The sequence below is a fragment of the Semicossyphus pulcher genome, unplaced genomic scaffold (assembly GCF_022749685.1).
Source record: "Semicossyphus pulcher isolate SPU_LCO1_2020_fin unplaced genomic scaffold, fSemPul1.0.p SCAF_17, whole genome shotgun sequence".
Lineage (NCBI taxonomy): Eukaryota > Metazoa > Chordata > Actinopteri > Labriformes > Labridae > Semicossyphus > Semicossyphus pulcher.
In genome coordinates, this window is record NW_027211681.1 from 12,447,692 (window position 1) to 12,472,611 (window position 24,920).

The window sequence follows — 24,920 nt, forward strand, 5'->3', positions numbered from 1 at the left end:
TGACTTGTTAATTATATATTCCAACACTGCCAGGGGTCATCATGCAACACTTTATATGTAAGAGTAGATATGCACAAAGTAAGTCAATACAGGACAATCCTTCTGAGGGAAAACGTACAGTGCTGCAGGCTGTGAGAAAATATCAATATTTCCTATGGTTTTAATACATATTGGTGCATTTTATGAAACATGTATGTGCAGAATATGCTTAATTAAAAGTGATTTTCTGTACAGTAATTAAAACTGTAGGAACACACAGAAGACGCCAACAACTGATCCTTGTATACATCAGCTCTGAGAGCAATAAATCCCCAGCTGGCTCCCATTTACTGTCATGTTAGGTAACATGTTATCAATGGCTCACATATGTCTCCCTGTTTGTTGACAGAAACCGGCTTTTATCTCCTCTTTCCATTCCTCCATCCCTCTTTCTTCTCCCCCTCTCTTCCTCATCCGTCCATCCTGTCTCGTTGTTTGTCGGTCAGTCAGTGTCCTATCTCGCCTCTTTTGATCAGCCCCTTCCCCTCCCCCTCCACACACACACACACACACACACACACACACACACACACACTCCACCCCATTGGACTAGGGATGTTGTATATGATATAACCATCTGTGACTGCTCACCTGACCAATGACCGGCAGGCTGTCAGGGTGATAATGCAAACCTCTCCGAAAAGAGATAACAGGCCACCGGGATAATTGGCCAGACACACACACAAACACACGCTCACACAGAGGAAGCCCGGGGCACGCAGTGAGACACCTCTCTGTTACCATGGGAACTTGACCTGAAGCCCCTGTATAGACTCAAACACACACACGAACACATCTCAGTGACTGGAGCGAGCACCCCCCCACTGTGTACTTTGCCCAGATGAAGTGCTCGTAGGAGAAACAAACTTCAAACATACAGAGGTGATGTAACAAGCAGCAGGGCTGCTGTTAGCATCGTGTCAGCTGAAGTAACAATTAACACCATGCTGGTCGGTTACAACACCAATACATGTAATTGCCCCATATTTATGTAAAGGGCATTAGACATCCTGGCATAAGAAAACATTCTTACACTGAGGAATATAGTTGCAAGTCTCTCATTTGTTAATTTAAAAACACACTAGTCTTGCAATATGCTTTAGTATTATATTATACTCTATTGAACAGTCTTTGCACCAACCTGCATAAGGCAGCAAACCATTTGAATCAGGTTCTCCGACTCATCAGTAATGTGATGTAAATCCTGCTGCCTTGCAACACCAGGACAAGCAGTTTGAAATCTGTCAGGGTGACTGTGATGTGTGTAACGTGCTCCCTCTGGTGGTTAGAAGGGCTCACTACAAGTGCAGAGAGGCTGATGCAGTTTTCTGTTCATCCATGATACTCTCGTGGGCCCTAGAAAATATTTCAATGTGATTTTCAGCCTAAAAGCTGAAGTTGAATTTCAAGGTTAGCTATTGTTGCTTTCAATCACTACCACGCTCTTAATTGGCACAAAGCCAACAGAATATGAAGCTCAACAAAAGATTTGTAGCTTTATTTCTCCTAAATGACATCCATGCGGCAGCTATAATATCAATGCACTGCAATGCAATTTGGATTTCAGCCCCTGACTTACATTAGCTCTGGGGTTTTGTTTGTTTGTTTTCTAGGGTTCGTTATCAGAAGCCATCAAAGTCTTTGCTTAGAAGTTTGAAAGATCACTACGTCAGCACACTTCTTTACAACCGTCATTTACATGTATTCACCTGGTGGCACCTTTTTTCAAAGCAACGTCAAACTGAGTTCGATCCAACCTCAGTAGATACAGGAGAAGCTTTAGTTAGTAAGTTAGTTATTTACACGAAGAAAACAACCACAAATCATTTCATTCATAAAAAACTCTTTATGCAATTCCCTTTAAAGGCTCATGTGTAAAAACATACAGTATGCTGTACTAAAAACAAATTAAAATAAAAAGTAGTATCAAACTGGAAAGAGACATTACTCCAGTATAACAATCAATGTCAAACTGTAAGAAATGAACACACTTCTCCATTTAGAGAACATGTGATTGTTCTCGATTGAAGATTGAAATGACAAATAGTTACCATCTTAGAAGTGGTCAGTGTGATATTCGTATAAAAAATATATATATACAATCATATACATAAAGAAAAAAGTAATTAACAAAGACATCAAGTTCTCAGCCTATGTTGACTGGTGAAAGTGTATGTGTGTGTGTGTGTGTGTGTGTGTGTGTGTGTGTGTGTGTGTGTGTGTTTGTCATCTCTGTATCCGGATGCATCCATGTGCACTGGAGTAGCCAAGGTGACCTTGTATTTGTTTACTCACTGAGCTCTCAGCTGCAGCAAGATCCCGCTCAGGGTTCAACCCGTCCCTGCGTGGCACCGATTTAGAGACACCATTAGCACAGAGTCGTTCTCGACTTTAAAAGGCTCTCGAATGTCCTGTCTGGAGCGCGGGCGCTGCGGCGTCAGGAAGGCAGAGGTTTAGTCCCTGACTTTGAGCTATATCTACAAAAACTGAAGAGGGGAAAGGAAGGGGGACCTGTCTGCTGTTCCCAGGATGTTGACTGTACACTATGAGTTTGTATGCAGATACAACCACACTAATGAAATAGAGCATTGTGGGATTTCATATACTGTATCGGTACAGAACACAACAAGATTAAATCTTTACAAATATGCACATGCCTTATTTCTGTAATAAAAACAGATTCTTAAAAAAAGTCACAAATCTTTCAAGCCCATTGGACGAAGGCTCAACAAAATCACAAAAGATAAAACCAAAGCTGCCTGCGTGAATGAACACATACCATTAAAGGTAGGTTAACATTTTTTTAAGTTTAATTAAGCAAACCAACCCTTTAAATGCACCCATAATGCCCTCCATACGGTCAGTCCACTGCCCCTTAAAGTTGTACCGCAGCGACATTCACATCTGACTAACCCAGACTCTTCCACCAGAGGGCAGCATACACCCACAAACCACAGAGATGTGTTTCCTGAAGGACATTCGTCGTTCGAGGTCTTCATTCTGTCAAGGGGGACGGATTTCTTTACATGTTGACACGACAGTCAACCAACCAACAAGAATCCAACCTGTTGATCGATATTTATATCTCACTCTCTCTGATATAAACACAAACTAGATCTACTGATAATGATCTGATGTAATGATGAAATGATTGTAATGATCTTTAACTTCCCTGTTCCCTGTAGGTGAGAGCTTAACAGTAGATAATTAACCTCTGGACAATGCAAGCAGACCTAACTGGGAGTGCAGTTGCCCTGGATTTTGAAAGAAAACATGCAAGTCAGTCCCTCATTGTTTCTCGTTATTCTTAATCAGTACTAATAAATGCTCCAGCCTGATCAAACTTAATGATCTGGAGTAACATTTGTAAATCCATTAATTCAGTGCGACAACAAGTGAGACTAAAATAATCAAAAATGTCTCCATAGGTCCCTGAGATCCAACTCCATTCCCGAGCACAGCTTTAGATCCCAGTGATCTGACTCCATGCTCAACCAAAGCGCTGGCCATGTATCTACCAGTCTTCGTGTTCCTCAGGGAACAGTTGTAGGGCCCATCTGAACTTTTCGTCTCCAGGTAACTATGGATAGTCAGCCATCCCCCGTCTTCCACACGCTTACTAGTGAAGTGTCCATGTCTGAGGTGTCGGGAGCCGTGAAACCAGTGCACCTCTCCGTCTGGATGGACACGGGTGAAGGTGCAGGTGGGACGGCCATCCTTCCAAAAACCCTCCTCTTTCCCGACGCACTCTGAAGGAGAGACCAGAAGAAAAGGTTCCTTTAAATTACGCCTCATGTCGTAAACAATGAGAAGTTATATGTGAGTGGGACCAGGTTTTGACGGCACATTTAAGTGCATGCCAGTAATGCTATTTATATTACTGCCAATGATTGTACAGCTGAATGGCAGTATTTGGCAGATACGTACGGTGGTCAACAAGGGCAAACGTGCTTTTATGGCCGAAAAAGATCTTCATAAGGAGAAACTTACACATACCAAAAAAAAATTAAGCAGAAGAAAAACATTACATATCCAGTCATCACAACAGAAGTACTCCAGGCCTGTAGGGGGCGCTAACTGGAACAGGATTTAAGCTAAACATATTTTATGGAAAAAAATATTTACATGACCCTGGACGAGGTTTTTAGGCCCGTGGGGGGAGACATGACCAGGCCTGGACCAATACTGCCCCTAAGACCAACGGAGGTCGGGTTGATAACAGTAGCAAGGAAGTTTTCTTTGCTGAGTTTGACTCCTGGCATATCAGGGCTGCCCCCACAAAAAAGCCTGCTATCTCCACAATTGGGTACTGATTCATTCCTGACCTCCCTTTTGGTCCTCCACAGTTACCCCAATGGCAATCTCGGATCCCATCGGCTTCTCTGGGGACATTTTTGACAGCCCTAGAGTCAGAGTACTTGTTGGAGACGATGTCAAATTCCTGGGTAATTTAACCAATGTTAATCCTTGTCGTCAAACTCCACGAACATTTCCCACTGAGTTTCCCCCCTGCCCCTGGCCTGATAACCTCAACTGCCAAGCGGTCACAAACTCAAGCACTAGTCAGAGGTGTACAACACCCCCCCAACTCAGAGCCCTCACACTGGGCAGGTTCAGCTTAAAGTTCTGCTAGCAACTTTTTAAGTTTTGTTTTAGCAAAGTAAAAGCAGCGAGACCTGGCACTTGGAAATAAACCCATCATTGTGTTGTCAGGGAATCAGTAAATTCCTAATATACTGTATATAGACACTACCAGTCAAAAGTTTGGACACATTTTCTCATACAAGTGAATGGGAAAGTGTGTCCAGACTTTTGACTGGTAGTGTATATATTTTGGCTTTTTATGCCTTTATAAGAGAGAGGACAGTGCATAGTGCCAGAAATGGGAGAACAGAGAGTGAGGATGACACGCAGCACAGGGCCGAGGGCGGGAGTTGAACCTGTGGCCGTAGCATCAAGGACTATAGCCTCTGTATACGGTCAACTATTTTAACTGCTGAGCTAAACCGGTGCCCAAATTCCTAATTTGTAAAGGCTGGTTCTCTTCTCTCACCTGTCTAAAATAAAGCAGTTTCACTTTACGCACACAATTTTTTCACTAATAAAGATCTTTTAGGTCTCAGCATGGATGCCCTTGTTAGCGACTGTAGATACGTGCCAAAAAAGCAGCAAAGATACAAACAAAGGGAGGGAACAACTAGAAAAAATGGCTAAAGAAAAGCAACCGTGACAGCAGTTTTACAAACAGTATAAAGAGGTATCAGCGTTTATCTAAATAAAAAACATGTGGACACTGACCTTGTAACTCCACTGTTGTATAGTCATGTGAAGCTCCCTTGTTGGATTGTAGTTTGCACCTGTATCGGTTTGAGAGTCCGCTCTCCATCGGCTGCACTTCTTCGAAGGTGAGGGACAGTTGTCCTTGTCGATAATCACAAGTGAAGCTACTCATAGATGCCCTAGGATGTATGGTAACAGTGTCTTCACTGTCCACAGAGCACAAAGATGTTTGGTTCTGAGACCAGCCCATACTTCTGATTGACAGTCCATGATGAGAAGAGGACACGTCGCAGTGGAGGACCACCTTTTGGCCACACACTGCTGTAATTTTGGGACTCACGCTTAGTGATGCCAAATCTGTAGACAAATTTAATGACACGATTTAATGCAAGAATTAGCAACAACACCATCACACTGTTCACATTTATTACAATTTTACAGCATAACCGTTACACTTTAAAAGAAAGAAGAATTTTATTCCTCATGTTAAAAACGTCTCTCTTAAATGATGAGTCATAAAAGTTGCACGTACCTTGTGTTGTAAGAGTGCAGGTAGCCACAAGCCAGAGAAGTACATGCAGAGCTGTGAACCCCATTTTCACTTTGTTTGCATTTCACTGCAACATAAAAACACATCTCCATACTTTAAGTTCTAGGTTGAAATCCGGATCTCAGCAGGCTGATAAACCCCCCATATTGTAAAAGCAGCATGTTTGTAAAGTCCTCTATTTGAAAGCAACTGACCTCAGGAGGACTGGTGCTTCTCCTCAGCTCTTCTCCGTTGTTTGCAGTCTCCGATCCCTTAAGGCGCGTTTGTGCTCAGGAATCGTCCCTCAGACTTTAAGTGCAAAAAGTTAATAATTTCTTAAATGATAAAGGGGAAGGACGCAAGGACGGCTTATCGCTGCTGGAACCTGCACAACAAGGGCAAAGGCAGACGTGTTGTGTGAGAGCGTGTGAGAGACAAAGAAAGTGAAAGAAGCAGAAAGAGGGCAAGTTAAGACCCAGTCAGAAAACCAGAAAAGCACCAACAAGTACAGACTTGTATCTTCCATGTGGTGCAAAAGTGTTTTGCTTCCTCTTTTCACTGCACTCAACTGCCGAATTGATTTTTCCCATGGCGTCATTATGAGTGCTTGATATTGTTTGAACTCAGTAGCCACAGCCTCAGGGAAACGCTTTAATCTACGATGCTCCAAAGAGCCTCTTTCTCAGGCTAAGGACTGTGCCGTGTCTTTTTTGTAAATGAGTCATTTTTAACCGGAAACAGTATAAACACGAGTGAGTGAGCAAAATGATGGTAATAGACACACATACTGGTCGGAACAATTTGTTTCACAAGATAGAGAAGTGGACTGTAAGTGACCCTGAGTCTGGGCAGTAAGAAACACTGACTCATATCATCTGTCAGTCAATCAAATTCACTCACATTTTATATAGCGCCAAATCACAACCAAAGTTATTAAGACACTTTACAAAAAGAGCAGGTCTAGTACTCTTAGTTATGTTATTTAGAGAGACCCAACGTGACTCCAACATGAGCCGCACTTAGCAACATTCAGCACATTGGCAGAAAAACGTCCTTTCATCAGGCAGAAACCTCGAGCAGAACCAGACTCATGCTGAACAGCCGTCTGCCTCGACTGGACGGGCTGAGAAGTGGGACAGAAGGAGATGCAGGATAGAGACAGGCATAGAGATCAACAACATCAACAGCAACAACAACATATGTCCTTGCTTCATCATCATCATCAACAACAACGACAACAGGTAATACATACTGGTTACAATGCCAATAATAATGGTACAGTAAAGTGTAAAAATGAGCAAGAACAGCATTGTCATGATGAAAGGCTGATAGGAATGACATGGTAAATGGTATTTATATAGCAGCACATATATAGTCTCCTTCTAGTCATTCGGGTAATGCGGCTTCCTCCCACAGACCAAAGACATGTTTGTTAGGTTCATTGGTGACTAAAACAAATACCTGTAGGCCTGAATGTGAGCGTGAAATGCTGTCTGACTCTGTGCGTCATACGATGGAGTACTAGGGCCGGAAAATCATTTCTGAATTTTAGGCAGAAGATAAGTCAGCTGCCTGCGCTAAAATGACAAAAATCATGTTCAAATAAAATCACTTTTCATATCCTTAAACTTGTGACAGTGTGCTGCTGATCTACCAAAAGATTATTTCAGATTTGTGAATATTCGCATTCACGCAGGCTATGCCTCCAGGAGCAATTTGGGGTTCAGTATCTTGCCCAAGGATACTTCTACTTTGAGAATGGAGGATCAGGGGATTGGGGGCGACTGACTCTCCTTACATCATCATAAATGGACAGGTTATTTTTTTAAAAAGATTATTTATTGGGCTTTTGCCTTTGCTCGATAGGACAGCTGAAGAGAGACGGGAAAAGTGGGGAGTAGAGAGTGAGGGATGACATGCACCGCAAGACCAGAGGTCGGGCCTGTGCTCGGTGCATCCAGGACTGTAGCCTCTGTGCATGGGGCGCCTGCTCTACCAACTGAGCTAAACCAGCTCCCCGGGTTATATTTATTTTACTTTCATCATATCCACATTTATGCCTCTTTATTCTTACTTATGTGTGTGTCATTTCTCCCATAGTTTAGCCGTTGAGGTTTCTTCTTCTCTGGACGATGTGCAGATGTTGTCGACTTTGATGCTGCACCTTTTCGGAGCCCACTTATATTTGTCGTGTTTTGTGGCTGAGCCGTGGCAGCAGAGTTCATTTAGGGAATCAGGGAGAATGCACAATGTGCCCCAGGTGGTTGGAAAGCTGCATTTGTCCAAGCAAACCTCCCTTAATGCAACTTTGCCATCCATGAAAAAGTTGTCTGCTTGTATCTGTTACAGGACAGTGATATCGTTATTTCCTGTCTTATTATCAGAAAATACCAGGGGAGACCTAAATCAATGCCGCCTTTATCCCTCTAACTTAACCTATTAATCCTACTAACAACTATTGTCAATTGCTTCAGCCTCCTAGGCGCACAGCTGCATCACTGTCCTAAACCACATAAAACCGGCAAGCTCTTACTTTGGGTTTTTCCTGTTCTGCAGCAAACATGAGCATTGTTCTGCGTTAATGCTGCGGAAGTGAGGACAAGTTAACTACATCTCATTTACATCTACACACAGAGTTCTGGTCATAATGAGCATTGATTTTCAATGGCTCTTATTGTGACACTTGCAGTTTGAGTGTTAATTAGAGAGCTGCTCGTCGAGTGTGTGACAGAGACAAAGTAACTGGTGTTCATTTACTTAATTGAGCACTGGGAGACAGAGAGCGACAGGGAGCAGCGTGACGCCTGCCAAAGAGAACTCACTCAAGAGGCTCTTAAGACCGGAGACGTTTGAGAAGAATTCAGCTGGTAAAATGAGTTATTAAGGACCCGTTCAAGGGCAGGTCTGTTTACCTTCTCTCCATCTTCTGTGTAAATGTTTCTAATTCCTACCAGTCCATTCTGATCACAATACAAACAAAGGTACTTTTCCTGCACTACATGACTGTAGTTAATTACAGTGACAACAATATAAGATATACAGGCAGCAGGGAGTTTTTAAATGCACCATGGTGTGGCCAAGCAGGCCCTGAATGTCGCTCACAGCGCTCTTAGTTGAAAATAGTTCAACTTTTGGAACAGCGCCGGGCTCGTCAATGTGACTTCTCTCTAACCGACCAATCAAAATCAAGAAGGGGCGGGACTTCAGATATCTTTGTCAACAACAATGGCAGAGGTGATGCTCATCCTTCAGTTTTTTGGCGGGTTTCCAGGTCTAGAGCTGCTGCTAATGTCAGGACACAATTCCTTTCCACTGTTTTTATGTTTATGCAATTTAAAACAGACTTAATGATCACTACCAAGAGGAGCACAAGTGCCGGCAGACAATTTTTGCAAGCTAGCAACAGTAATCGCCAGTGTTGTGACCAAGTCGTCTTTGCTCAAGTCCCAAGTATGTCTCAAGTCATTTGGTCCAAGTCTCAAGCAAGTCTCGAGTCATTTTTCTTGGGCAAGTCTTTATAAAGAGAAAAGACAAGGTGTTAGTAGCCCGTCTAATGATGATATAATTGGCCAACTGATATAACCTGTTCAAAAAGTATGACAATGAATTGTATCTGTATTATCTTGGCACAGACGCAGCCATGATGATGGTCTGGTCTGAGACCGTATATAGTAGTAACGAGTACGACTGATGAGGCTTCTGTCTGGGGAACAGACATCAGGTAGTGGGGTCTTTCATGTTGCGTGTTGCCATAGCGAGGAGTTTGACTGACAGCCAGTCATCTAAACATGTCAATCACATACCGGGGAGCTTTTTGAGTCGTCCAATCATGATTCCCAGTTTGCGCTGCAGACATACCTGATAGTTAGGCAGAAACTTGACAACATTGAATTTTATCATTTTATATTTAACAGCATTCAAACTTCTAAACACACTCAAGTCATCATGCCTCAAGTCCAAGTCAAGAATCAAGTCATCTCAAGTGCAAGTCACCAAGTCTCAAGTCCACATCTCTGGTAATCGCCAGTGAGAAGCACTCTGAAAGGTCGTGGGCGCTGTTATTGGACACAGGCCCTAAAGTGGTAAAACAAAGCAAGGCTGGCTGTTTGTAGGACTGCAGGTTGCAAGCTTTAGTTTCAGGAGACAAAAAGAAACACCTGTCCTTTTAAGCATTTCATGCTTCAGGTCGTCCAGCGAGGAAAGTATTCTTGCCTCGCATACCTTATTTTGGCAGCATACGTGGACTTACAGGCCGTCCCCTCACCTGGTTCTTTGCATTTTTACAGAAATGTAAAGGAAATTAAAATAATGAATTTGCTGATCTATTTCTCGTCAGTGTTATATGATCAGCACCACGCTCAGATAATCAATCAGATGAAAAGATAAGCGATAAGAGTTTTCTGTTTCACTCTTACAGAAATCTGACACGCTCTGCTGTGAGCCACATCTCCTGCCTGCTCGTGTCTCTACATACAGCGACTGTGCCCAGCTCTCTGAGTGCTGCAGACTTTAGTGTTTCAGCCCTGCAGTCCTCAAATCTGCTCTGAACTGTCAGCTGTTCTTCCCTTCTGTTTGAACTCTTCCCCACAGGGAGAAGACACAGGACATTTAATACCAGCAGCTCAAGGTTTCAGAATATAACCTGTGCTTCTGCTGTCTCAATCTTTCTGCTGCTCTAAACATTTTCTTCCTGTAATATCAGTAACACTTTGTCCTAGGACTATTTCTTTTACTGCTGCTATGTATCCTTTTATCTGTCCTTTGCTCTTCTGAGTTCAGTTTTTATGTGTTTATGAGTACACCATGACATTACACACAATCTAGTATCAGCGTTTATGTGAGCAAAGATCACAATCAGCAGTCTGGCCTTCATCATAATGCTTTCTTTTTCTCATGCCCTCCGCTGACTGGTTTATCCATCATAATCTGAATACTGCTCATGTGAAATACAGTCTGTTCACTAAACCTGAAGGTATGAAACACATTTAAACCGTGTTGGCTTCCTGTAGCTGTCGAAGTTCTTTCAATTCTGCTGCATTAACAGCTGTAGTCATCCAATGTCATTGCCGATAGTCGACATTGGACTGAAAACCTACAAGTGTCATTGCCAAAATGTTATTGTCCATATAGCTGGATGAACCATAAACACGACATGATGCTACAACACAAGACCAGAGATAATGAGGAAGGGAGAGAAAGTGAGAGGAGCAGAAACAGGGTAGGTGATCTCCTCCTTGAAAAAACTGCCACAAGTACAGACTTGACTTGTTTTTCATGTGTTGCAACATCAACTCTGCTTCCTCATTTCACTGCATTCATCGTTCATGTCGATTTTTGCCATGAGCTGCCTTTAAGGATGTTTATTTATTAAAAGTTTGAGCCATCATTTATGGAACATTGTAGTGACTGAAGTACAGCAAATGCTGCTACTGCAGTGAAGATCAACACGTCAGCAGACACTAGAGATCAGACAAGCAGGCAGAATGGAAACAACAAATTTAGTCAGATTATCTGAATCACTGAAGTGATACTCTGCAAGTGTTGCGAGTAAACAGTAATCCACTATGTCTGAACAAACAAAGAAAAGATGGATGACTACAGATACAACTTCAAAAATAAGTGAAGATCCAAAGAAAAAGAAACAAACTCGACGCTCAGATGAAGCAAACAGTCTAAAAGGAAAGCGACCGTCAGCGAGGAAAATCAAGAGTTACAACCGGAGCCAACCGTGGACGTCACACATGCGACACTGTCTGGATATCTGGGAAGTGTGCTCCCGCAATTACCGGTTATCGCCAAAGAGACGGAACTGAGATCTTCGGGATTACCACGTTAAATTCAGAACTAACAAATAGTAACCCCAAGATGAATATATATGTGTTTTATGGCTCTGCAATTTCTGAAAAGTTGTGAATCCTTTTCTAGGACGTATCCTTGAAAGGACCGTGTAATTTGGTGCTGAATATCAGGTAATACATGTAGAAACACAGATGAATTGGTACCCTCCCAACATATTAATTCAAATTGATAGCTAAAATCATTTAATAGATATTTTCTTCGGTTTAAATCTTCTTCAATTTTTACCCCCATGATTGGATCAGTACTAAATTACAGAGTTTTCATTAAATACGGTGGCCCTGAAGGCCAAACACAACAACCTTTCAGAAATCACTCTGTGTGTTTTCTGGAAGGTTCTTGTTTTTTTCAAATGTTGTGTTCAGTGAATTGTCCTTTGTTATGTTTTCTGAAATGTTTTTGTGTGTTGTGAAAGTTGTGGTGTTTTGACCTTCAGGGCCACCGTAATCAAGCTTCCTATAAGAAACTAAAATTAAATGGTTGTATAGTGAAAGACCCTTAAAAAAAACTCCTTAAAACCTGCATCAGTCATCAGTTCCTGCTTTACAGTATCGTGTCTGGTCCTGTCTGTAATCTGACTTTGGTTACACACACACACACACACACACACACACACACACACACACACACACACACAGACTCACAGGTACGACTTTGATTCACCGTCTCATATTACAGGGAAAATCCTGGTGTCACACTCTCAGGCCTCTCCTGCCCTGCATGTCAGCAGCGGTGCGGCTTAGCTACACGGCGTGTCAGCTTTTATCCTGTACTTAATTGCTGTAGGGACCAGATTACCCATAATGCTGAGTTTTATCTGAGGCTTTAACATGATTTGCAGTGGGTCCGGTAAACCACCGTGTTTGTTTAGCATGTGGTGAATAAAGTTTGACAGTGATTCTGCTCACAGGAGTGCAGCTGAGTCTCACTCTTGACCTTTTGCTCTGGCGTCAGTCAGGTAGATTTTGTTGCAGTCAGCTGAAAACTTGTGAGCAGGACAACACTTATTTTAGAATGAAAAATTGTCGTATTCATAGACACTGTTTTTCTACAGCGCCTTGATAATGTCAGAGACGCTGTGTCGCCAAGCTCAAGACAAAGACTGATTCCTGTGACCTTTTTCTGGGTGTCACTCCTGTTAGATGAATCATCTGTGGCTCCCAAAGCTAATACTTCAGCGGCTGCAAACATTAGCTAATGATCTAATTACCACCTATTCAACATGATTAAATGAGTTGCACGGACAGCTCAGTGCATAAATGATTTTATAGAATAAAACACCACCGAACAGAGGATTTTAAATGACAGAAGTGGGATGTTTTCTTGAACTTGTTAAAGATTACTGCATTACATGGGCTTTTGATCTCCCCTTGCATCACAGTCTCACAGAAGATGCAGCTTTAAGTAGCACTCATAATTCCTGTTGAAGACTTTAGCTTTTAAAAACCCCCCAAAGCTCCAGTAAAGCTCAGCCTCAACCAGATTTAAAGAATCTCAGCTGTGCTGGCACTTAACTCTCAAAGTTCAGAAGAATCTTGAGGCAACATGGTGGATGCAGCTGCACGTTTGGGACGCATCCATTTTTTAATTATTGAAATAAATAAGTAACCCAGTGAGCACCAAGATTTCAATGTTAGAATTTGGTTGGAAACAGGCCTAAATGTCCAAGACCACTTTTCAAACAGTTTTCTACCAACCGGCTAAAACACGCGTTAAAAGGGTGACGAAAGCGATGATTGTAGATGTAGGTGGTAGAAATCTGGTCTATGCAAAGACATCATTTCAACGCATTTTATTTTTCATACAAAAATCCAAAATACAGCGCTTGGGGGCGCCGGTTTAGCTCAGCAGTTAAATCGGCGGCCATATACAGAGGCCACAGTCCTCGATGCGCCGGCCCCAGGCTCAACTCCCGCCCTCGGCACTTTGCCACGTGTCATCCCCCCCCTGTTTCCAACACTTTCCACTGTCCGCTCAATAAAGGCATGAAAGTCCAAAAAAATAATCTTGAAAAAAAATACAGAAATACAGCGCTTAATGGGCTGTGTGATGTTTACCAGAGGGTTAATTGTAAAGAGAGCAGTTTTAAACATTCCCCACAGAAGAAGAGAAAAGAAGACCCCTGGATGCTGACGTAGGCCAAGTCACACAAACAGGGTTATTTTCCAAAATGCAGCTTTTTCTCTGCGTTTCAGCCTTTCGTCCACACAAACGCCGTTTTATGTCACTGAAAACAGATCTTTTGTAAGACTCCAGCCAGGGTGAAGACTTTTAGAAACTTTTAGAAAGAGACGTGTAGACGGGGTAAACGGCATTTTTGGCTCGTGGCGTCAGGCTGCAAAATGACGGATGTGACAAAAACAGTAATGCTTCTAACCTTTTAACAGGACTTTATACATGTTTACAAATACAGTAGCTTATATGTACAGTTTCCGGCAATTGATTTTTTCAGATTTTTGATTGACCGCGATTTAGTTTTTCTTCTTTGCATGACTGGGTTATATCGCCGCCTGTTGGTGTGGCTTTCTCATTACAGCGTTTGTGTTGCGTTTTAGTTTGGACAGGGATTTTTTTATAACCGTGCTCGTGTGGACGGGGTTTTTTGGGAAACGAAGGAGTGGAAAAACTCAAGAGACTTTGGTGGCTGACAGTGAAGCGCCCTAGATCTAATCCATCTCCAGATGTGTGTGATTTTTCCATTGGTGAACCGGTGCACTGCATTTTATAAGATGCATCTTGAAAATCGCCGTTAGTATGTGTACGTGTGAGTGATGAATCTTGTGACAGCACCAGGCGAAATCTGGTCTCACAACATCTTTAACATCTTCAGTCGTTGAAAAAACTTTCACTTTTGAACCAGTTTTAAACGTCTTTTTAACGGAAAAATAGTCCACGTTTGAAATGTGTGACTTTTTGGCACTATGTCTTAAGGCGTACAGTATATCTGCATATATCATCTGGTATATTATCTGCACAATAAGGAAACACATAAAAACAGTCCTTCCGGGTGAGTGCATGCAGCTGTTTTAGGGGGTTTTCCTGACAGAAAGTGACTTCATCTGAACAGACAAAGAAGGCCGCATTAACAGACACCCGCATGTTGTGAGAAACACTTCTTTGCCTCAAGCTATCGGGTCGTAATTATTTTGTTTCTCTGAACAGTCAGAGACTGTTTCACTTTCTCACAGACAGTTTGAAGGGGCTTGGGAACCACTGGTGTCCCGTAAAACTCACAGAGCCGTACTGTATCATCATAAAACTGAGCTACACTTGACTTATCTTCACAGTTTGTCCCAGGTGAGGTCTATTTTTCAAGTGGAACAGGGATTTACAATATCATTCATGTTTGCTCATGCTCTTTGTCTTATTATTACCTGCAGTATAAAAGGTAACTGTTGCACAAAAGGGGAGTGTCTGTCACACACCTTAAGCAATGTTTACTCATACCAGGAACTAAGATTGTTGGATATTTTACTAAGCTTTACCGTCACAACACAAACAAGGAAGCTCTTAAGAAATTCCTCTTAAGAGTCCTTTGACCGGCAGAATATGGTGGAGTGAGAGATTAGACCAGGTGATAGGCGAATAAATCAGAGGTACATATCGTTTGTTATCTGTATTTTCTGGGTCAGTTTACTTTGGGTTACTCCTTAACCTTTCTTTCTTGTTTCTGAGAGCAACAATATAACTCTGTCTTTCCAGTCAAACCTGGAAGAGGTGTGCAGGGGGAGGAAAACATGCTCAGCAGGTCTATTAAAGAGACTCTGACCTAAACAGTAATTCACATTAAACCCTTACACCTGCGCTATAAGCCTTTCCACATGCCCTCCCTTCTCCGACTGCTCCTTCCAGCCATCAGCAGCACAGTTGTAGTGCTTTGTACAGCCATTACTGGTACCACATCCAGAAAATGGCAGGATGCAATCAATGCAACACTCTCCTCCTGCCAGCGCTGTAAGTAAGATCAGCGCGGGAGGCTCTAAACTGTGCAGAATTTGTTTTGCGAGCGGGAGAAGCAAAGCCGCATGAGCAAAAAGGTTGTTTCTTTGTTGGAGGGGCTGCTCGCAGGTAGACTGCAGCTCGCGAGTCACCACTCCAACAAAATTGAGCCAATTTGATCAAACTGTCACGAGAGTGCTTCAGTGCATCTCTGCAGGGCCGTGATTGGAGGCTTCAGCTGTAGTGTGTTTTTTAGGGTTTAGGAACAAAAGTTCGAGTGGACAAGCGCACAATCTCAGTCCTGTCACTGTGACATTTTGAATGCACTTTATACACACTGAAGTATGAATTGAAAATATATTGTGTGGCATGTTTTTGGGACTTTCCTTCTACTTCTTCAGACAACAAGTTGATGCAATGAAATGCATCATGATGTAGCTAAAACTCACCTTAGAATTGTCACAGTGACAGGACCATTCAATGTGCTGCATAAATACATTTTATAATGGATTGTTCAATCCATTAAAATATGTTTTCAGTCATCGTTATATTTAATATGTTGATTTAAAACACTCTTATCTGTGAACATGACAGAGCTGAGCTGCTGAGCTGCTAACTGTTAGCATGGGCCTGTAAGCTGGAATCAGCACAGCCTTATTTGGCATCTTGTTATATTTTGGTAACGCTATATAATACGGCCTGCAACTTATCGTGTAAGTACCGCGACTTGACGTGTTAGTACCCGCAACTTACCATCTAAGTAACTGTGACTTCCATGTAAGTACCCATGTCTTACCGTCTAAGTACCCGCGACTTCCGTGTAAGTACCCGTGACTTCCGTGTAAGTACCCGTGACTTCCGTGTAAGTACTCGCAACTTCCGTGTAATTACCCGCGACTTATAATGTAATATCGTAATATTGCCGTATTATAAAGCGTTACCTATATTTTTGTAGTAACAGCATATTTTTCAGAGCAAGATGCATTTGCAAAATGTAAAAAGGCAGAAGGTTGCATCTTTAAGGTAAACCCCTGACTTCCGTGTAAGTACCCGCGACTTACCATCTAAGTACCCGCAACTTCCGTCTAAGTACCCGCGACTTATCGTGTAATTACCCGCAATTTACCGTGTAAGTACCCGCAGAAAAGTGCCCGTGTAAGGCAGAAGGTTGCATCTTTAAGGTAAGAGATGTATAGAGTATACGGCATAAATCTTCATCCTGACTCGTGCAATACAATTATTACTAGGTTAGTGTCAAATATCGATATATTTTAATTTACAAATAAAAAGGCGCTCTAAACAGATTTCCCTGCCATTTTGACGAATCTAAAGTCCTAATTTGATCTAGAAGTTCTGTAAATTTAATTTACAGACTGAACACACGTACATTGTGTCTGCCCCGAGGTCTTCTCCCAGTTGGACATGCCCGGAGAACCTCCAGCGGAAGGCATCCCAATCAGCTGACCGAATCACCTCAACAGGCTCCTTAAGATGCGAAGGAGTATCTGCTCTACTCCGAGCTCCATCCTGATGTTCGAGTTCCTTACCTTATCGGCCAGACACCCTACGGAAACTCAGGATCATGTGAGCTTTACGACCCATCAACAACAGAGGGTACTAACGGGTCTCAGTGATACTAGTTCAACAGCTCAGGTTAACGACTCACCCTTATTTACACATCTGTTAGCATACTAATGACCTACAGAGGCGTATATTTGTAGCTCCGTCCACCAGTCAGTTCAGAAATGAAGAATCCTTTCGGTGAAACATCTTAAAGAACTTCAACCAAGTCCAGACAAACACAAAATCACTTATGGGGACACTCACTCAAAACAGGAAACAGTTCAACATAATCAACTACCTTCATGGACACTGACAGGCAGATAGACACACAGACCACACTGATGCATGCCAACCTCTTCATCCCCTCTCTCTCTCTGTCTCTCTCTCTCTCTCTCTCGTGTCCTCTGTTTGAGCCCTTAAAGTTTGAGGACGTCTCCATCACACATAATCATGAATCACATTTATGAGCAGCTCTCTGAGCTTTGCTGCACCCGACCCAATCTCCACCCCTAACTGCTATCACCCTAATGATGTCTATTGGAAGGCTTGTCGGAGGCTACAGAACAAGCATATACGCAGGTTTCAGACTGAGCAGAAATTACATGTTCTGCTCATTTTAACAGCATAAAAAGTTAAGAAGTCTGGTCCAGAAGCTGCACAATAACACAAAGACTTTAGTTGTTGAAAACAACAGAACTTCCACATCCACATCTGTTAATTTCATTGAAGGAAGGTGAAAGATGTTTTGCATCTGTCAGCTTTTTGAGCAGGCACAGGCCCTGGTAAACCACCTGGGTCCTGTTGTGTCCTGCATCCCAAGCACTCACACAGCAATGAGGACACTGCAAAAGCAAACTGCATTTGCAGAAATGTAAAATTATAAAACACAATCAGGGCCAAAAGGATATTTAGTGTTGTGTAATGTCGATGATATACAGTATAATAACTAGAATTAAAGGATATACTTCTGTAATGCAGGGGTTGACAATGAGCACAATTTTCCAGTAACTTTCCAAATTCACTGGCCCTGCCATTAAAACCACTGGTCCTGAGATCATTTGTTATTGCGGAATTTTTCAACGTATAATTCAGTTTCTCCTTATGTAAGGGTTCTTATAACTGAGTATGTGTTCAGTCAATTGTGGAACTATTATAAACTTATAAAAATAGACCAAAATTAGCATATGGGTATAAAGAGGCTTCCACTCTTGGTTCAGCAACTCTGACACCCGCATGAATAAGTAGTAATAGCTGCAGTTGCGTTACTAATAAGCTGACGCTGTTCAATGTTGCAAGTTTAATTAGCGTGATCAGCCCGTGAGAGTAACTTTTTGAAACGAAATTGTACCGTCTCCTACTTCCTGTAGCCTTTAAACAGTCGGCACCATGTCGGCTCTGTGAACGGTTTGTTTATGTAGCCACAGTGCTAACGTGCACCGGGACGAGCTGCAGCTGATAATGGGAATACACACACTTGCCACCTCACATAACGGCCCATCTGAAAATCGATAACGTGTGTATTAATACTGGTCCGCGGTAGCTTGCTAATTGACGTTAGCAGTGTTTTAGAATGACAGCTGCTCTGTCACGAGTGCAGCGAGTAGCGTGTAACGTGGTGTTGAGAGCAGCAGCCATTCTGCTTAGAAAGTAATTAGTCCCGTCCATCGGGACTGTGAATCTCAGGAGGGCTACTGTATCGTTTACACTGTGGGCTTGTGGACACCAGTTAAATGCTTAATAAACTGGCCTGGTGGGTGAAAAACATACCGTCGGGCCACCAGGCCAGTGCTTATGTCGAGCCCTGTGTAATGCCTGACTATTAAGGTGTTCTATTCAAAACACACCATCTACTCTCTTTCAGGGCTTTTAAAGTCATACTACACTTCATGTCAGAAAACCGTCTCTCAGATAAACCTGATCTTTCCTTTTCAGTATATTTTCAAATGCATTTTCAGCGCAAAGCCCTGAAAGTGTGACAGAAAGACGAGTTGATTTCATGAATGATTCATTAGGGCCCAGCTTTTAGTCCTGACAGTCCTAAGTGACCTTTTCAGTGAAAAGGAGCGAAAACTTTAAAGTGCAGACAAGTGACAGAGCGGAGAGGAAAAGTAGACAGGAAAGGTTAATGAGGGATTGTTGCTTTACTCTTCACTCGAGTTTAAATGTCATTATATAGTATATGTAACATTTGCACACTAAAATCTCTCAATAGGCTCAGACCTTTGCATTATTCTTATTGTTGAATTGTGTATTTATAACATCCTAAATGTTTCCATTAGTGTTCAAACCTTCTGTAATTTCACTCAAGATAACGTTGTGTTTCATTTGGTCATCTTTCAATCACATCATGTCCCCTTTAGCCATCTTGTTGCTTAAACTTCTGCTGAAACACTAGATGAAACAACAACATGGGTTTACTAATGCACATAACCTGGTTGCACACTTTATGACGCGCTCGAAGATCCACGTTTTCTCCAGTCTATGTTTAGCTAACGTTAACTGCTACACTCGTTTCTTTATTTGTGATGTAATACAAATACTGCTCAGCGAGATGATTTGGCTGAAACTATCCCTAAACTAAGTCTGACTTTTTATCGCATGCTCAGTTAAAGTTTATTAATGTACGCAAATTTGCAGCCAGGAACAGTGGTCACATGACCTTCAAACGAGCCACAACCAAAGAATGGAGTGGCGGCTCCAAGCGTCCGGACCAACTCATTAACTCATTAAAACTAAACTTGTCCGAAAAATGAACACTTGGACGTAAATCAACATAATAATAACTAACTATAATGACAGAAACCATGTTTGAGAAACATTTATTTAACGTGTAGTTTGATTTTATAGTTTGACTCATGTCCCATCTGTTAACATGGAGGAGGCGGGCTTTATGACCTATACTGCAGCCAGTCAGCAGGGGGCGATAGAGAGGGTTTGGCTTCACTTTTAGGGAGCTGTCATGTCGTCCATCTTTTTATAAAGTCTGTGATCCGGACTCACAAATAGTAAATTTAAGCTTGTACGAAAGGTCTCACCATCCTTGTTAGAAATGGATCGACTTTATAATGACATACATAAACTAGTCTGTGGTAGAATTTCGCCAGTAAATGACATGAAGGAGCATTGTGCTTTGCCATCTGCGTCTTCATGATGCATCAATCTCACCACAATCTGCAGACTGTTACAGGCCTCAAAAGGATCCAACTGAATCATTTTAAATGTAGTGCAGCTGCCTGCTGCAGCTGGCGAGAACAGGACTTTGAGGGATTTGAGACAGGAAAGAAAACGATTATTTCAGTGACAAGATGTCCTTATGTGCATAACTCTTGTACTGAGAAGGATACTGGAGTGGAAAACCAGTTTTAAATGGGAGAAACTGCACATAAGTGCTGCTACTTCAGGGTAGTTTGTACTAAAAATGCCTTACAAATAAGTGTGGCTGCATCACTGCTGGTTTTGCACTGGGCCAAAATGAGAAACTCATGCCTTTATGAAATAAAAAATATGTGGCACTACAGGCATACACCATCAATCTGCAGAGCTACCTTCAGACAAGTGTAGTTTCTGATTCAGTGTGTTAAACTGTAACAACTAGGCCACAATCTGAGAGGTAAAAAATAAGGTTAACTAGAGGCTGCATTTGCACTCTGGTACAAAAATCTTCAAAAGACTTTAAATCTAGGAAGAGTCTTCGTCATATTTTGCGTGAATGTTAAACCAATTTACTCACAGATGATGAAAACCGAAGGGAGCGCATGGCATGACAGGACCTGTGACATTCTCCTCCACTGCACACCCATAAAGACTTTTATATAATTCTACTTTGACACATTTAGTTACATAAGACGTCGAAGGCACGGCGACGCTGTTATTAGCACATCTGCATTGTCACTATTCCTGTGATCAAAGGATTCATCACTCTCAGGCTGTTGACCAGCTGAACATCATGCTGTCCCGCGTAATCAGATTTGTCCCTGCTATAATTCTCTCTAATCTCTAGCGAACCAATCATCTCAGGGAACCTTGTTATCTTTTGTCAGGACTGTAAATGGGTGAAACAAAAAACAATATTTGGATACGTACCCCATGCTTCCTGTAATCCCACTGGTGTTGTCAGCATCTTTGAAGCAGGACAAATTAATGTTTGAGAGAGAGTTTTACTCCGAAAGCAGCTCTGAGGAGATCAGAGGCATGTTTTTCTGCAGAATCAGGAAGCTAATCTGGCTCAAAGCATGCAGGGTAGCTGGCCTACCTTCTTAGCGAAATGTAGAGCCATGCTCAAACTTGACGCCAATGTTTGCTAACGCAGAGGATTAGCCTCTTCTGTTTGCTTGCACTTTGAAGTTGCTGATGTGTTAGTGCAGCATTACTGGGCCTAAACATATCCTTTATTTTGGCTCAACTCCCAGATGAGATTGTAGCTTCTAAAGGTGTTATATGATAGGATGATTAAATGTGGTTCAAACTGCCTCGGTGAAAAAGATGACCCCCTGTGTGATTAACAACACTCAGACATCCACTTCACACTGAAGTGCTTTCACTGCCAGAGATTTAAAGTGTATTCCCCTTAATTATAAAAAGGAAATGATTATGGTAATTGCAGTGGAAGCACACGGGGATCTCTGTGCATTTCCTCCCCTCATGAGCCATTCCTGTCTGCCGGAGAAATTATTCTTCGTTTAATAATAAGGCTGTACAGATGTCCACATGCTGATGCACACAGTGCAGCACCGTCGATTAAGCTTTAGTGCTTCACCTTGATTTGAGCAAGGTGAGTACGCATCCCAGCTGAAACATGATCATAAACAAAGGACCGCCCAGGAGAAGAAAGCATACTGTAACGAGATTCTGTGGTCACTTAAGCGGCTCTGGCAGGCTGTTAAATTTGATCCTGAGCAGTTTTAAAGTAATAATTGGTATCGGTATCAAAATAAAAGTCTGTATCAGAAGGGTTTATCATGTTGAAAGTGTGACACTATTATATACCGATCAGCCATTACATTATGACCACCTGCCAAATATTGTGAAGGTCCCCCTTATGCTGCCAAAACAGCCCTGACCCGTCGAGGCACGGACTCCACGAGACCAAAACACTTAAGTTGCGAGGTGGGGCCTCCATGGATCGGACTTGCTTGTCCAGCACATCCCACAGATGCTCGATTGGATTGAGATCTGGGGAATTTGGAGGCCAAGTCTGTCATGAGTTATTCTAGTTGTGTTTCGGTGATCAGATGTTGTTTTGCTTTGTCACTTTGTCTCCTGTTGTCACTAGTTCTTGTTTTTTAGTTTTGTATTTAATTGAATCTGTGTTCTTGTCATTTAGTCTATGCATTTCATTTGTTTCGTTGGTTTGATCATTTCCTGTTTTACTTAGATACAAAACATGTCTCAAAACAAGAGTGAAGGGGAACGAAGACTAGGATCCTCAAAGTAGAAAGGAAATACTTTCAGTGCTTACTGCATTAGGGTTTGTCCAGGAGGAAATTTCTTTCTTGACATAGAAACACAAAGTAAATATGTTCTGCTGTTGAGTTTAGTTGCAGCTATACACACCTATAGCATGTAAAGACCCTCGGGGAGGATACAGGACACAATTCCTTCTATTGTTAAGGTTAATGGACTAATGTGTTATCCAGGAGGCTGTAATCCCTCATCATCAGTCCAAACTCTGAATAAAGCCCTTTCAAGTTCCTCTTTCTAATAGGAGGATACAGTCAAAGAGGTCTACACTGGGCTTTCTGTAGAACACGCACTTAAGGCCTACAGGAGATGGAGGATGCAAATGGTTTAATCAAAACTGGGAGGCACTGGTGTATTAAAGTAAAAGTGTAATATGACTGCTGCTCAATCAGCCAATTTTGGTTGTGTAATAAGTAACACTAAAAACAATTCCAGGTTTCTATTTGACACCATTGCCAAATTCAGCCAAATGTTAGCTTTTACGGCTGCCATGAACACGTTTTCGAACATGCTTTCAGTCTCCAGGTACTTTCCAATCAACCACCTGCTCCTCAAACTCTCTACATAAACTTCTCTAGCAATTCCTGTGGTTAAAAACACAAAATATTGATATTTATCACTTAAGGCTTTCACTGTGCTCACCAGTTTTAAGACTGCTATGGTCTACTTAACTAAAACAGCCCCTTGATTTCAAGCGACAAGCTGAAAAATGAAGCCAACACGGAAGAGCCTAAAATCTGCAGTTCCTTGACCGGCCACTTGAGGCTGAAGCGAGTCAATTCCCATTAGGCCCAATATAATAATGCTTACAGCCTGGTACAAAAACTTTTGGGTTATATTGAATCAATCTTTGCCTCCTATGGGTTACTTATATGAAATATGGATTACTTCCCTCCGGTTTCCAAAATATATTTCAACTCTTGGACACATTATATGCAGTAATGGTGTTAATATCCACCTCTACGCTGATGATACTACTGGCCACATTATATGTAGTCATAGTGTTAATGTCCACCTCTACGCTGATGATACTACTGGCCACATTATATGCAGTCATGGTGTTAATGTCCACCTCTACGCTGATGATACTACTGGCCACATTATATGCAGTCATGGTGTTAATGTCCACCTCTACGCTGATGATACTACTGGCCACATTATATGCAGTCATGGTGTTAATGTCCACCTCTACGCTGATGATACTACTGGCCACATTATATGCAGTCATGGTGTTAATGTCCACCTCTACGCTGATGATACTACTGGCCACATTATATGCAGTCATGGTGTTAATGTCCACCTCTACGCTGATGATACTACTGGCCACATTATATGCAGTCATAGTGTTAATGTCCACCTCTACGCTGATGATACTACGCTTGTGTGCCGGTTCAGGCAGAAAATAACTCTGAAATAATAAAATGAAAGACTTGGTTCTGTGCTGAGAAAACTGAATGTTACAATTTTGTGATTTATCAACATTTGATAGTCAAGAATTTTGATATTACTTTTGTTTCCTATCATTTTTTGATGAGCACATTCAAAAATCACAGACAGCCTTTTTTCAATAACACAGCTACAATTCCGTCTATTATCTCCTTGCCCTATACAGAAAATGTACTATATTCTACCATTTTTTTCTTCTTTTAATTAGTCATTTCATTCGTTTTCCTTAAGCGGGGTACACACTACAAGATTTTGGGCCCCATTCCCCCCTTCCGACAATCGTAAAGTCACGATTTTTTGATGGTTCTAAAGATTATCTTGCCAGATGTTCCTGTGGTGTGAGGTATGTCCAGAGTGATTTTACTCCCCCCGATCTGCTCGGAAAGCCGTCGTGGGCGCACCGCTTTGAAATCGTAAATATCAAATATGTTCAATATACAATATTCAGCTGATTCATATATCAGCTGAGCACGCAGTCTGTGGATTGTCACGTGACACTAAACGATAGCCAATGGGGAAGCAAGCTGACTGAAGGAGGAAGCACAAAAACCGCAGCCATGGCAACAAAAGCAAACGGGGAGCATAAAGTACTGTCCAGCCCATGTTCACGCCGTCTCCACCAATTCATCCACAGTTTTTTCTTTTTTCTTCCTGAATTTTCAGTAAAAAGTCCACAAACTATCAGCGCCAATTCTTCCTGCCTGTCGTCCGCTATGTTTGTTTACTCTAAAGTCTCGTTTGAGAGTTTTGTGAGATTTTCAGCTGTGAGAGTCGGACTCTGGTTGATGGTGAATTAATCTGTTAGTGT

At 42.0% G+C, this 24,920-nt stretch overlaps 1 long non-coding RNA gene across 1 annotated transcript; it reads right to left on the minus strand.

Annotated features, from left to right (window-relative positions):
- Nucleotides 1-1,865: 1,865 nt before the first annotated feature.
- LOC138594955 (uncharacterized) lies at nt 1,866-6,261 on the minus strand. The gene is made up of 4 exons (XR_011308450.1): nt 6,064-6,261; nt 5,852-5,936; nt 5,338-5,676; nt 1,866-3,788 (listed from the first exon to the last, which is right to left on the minus strand). It is a non-coding gene; the product is annotated as an uncharacterized lncRNA (long non-coding RNA).
- Nucleotides 6,262-24,920: the final 18,659 nt, after the last annotated feature.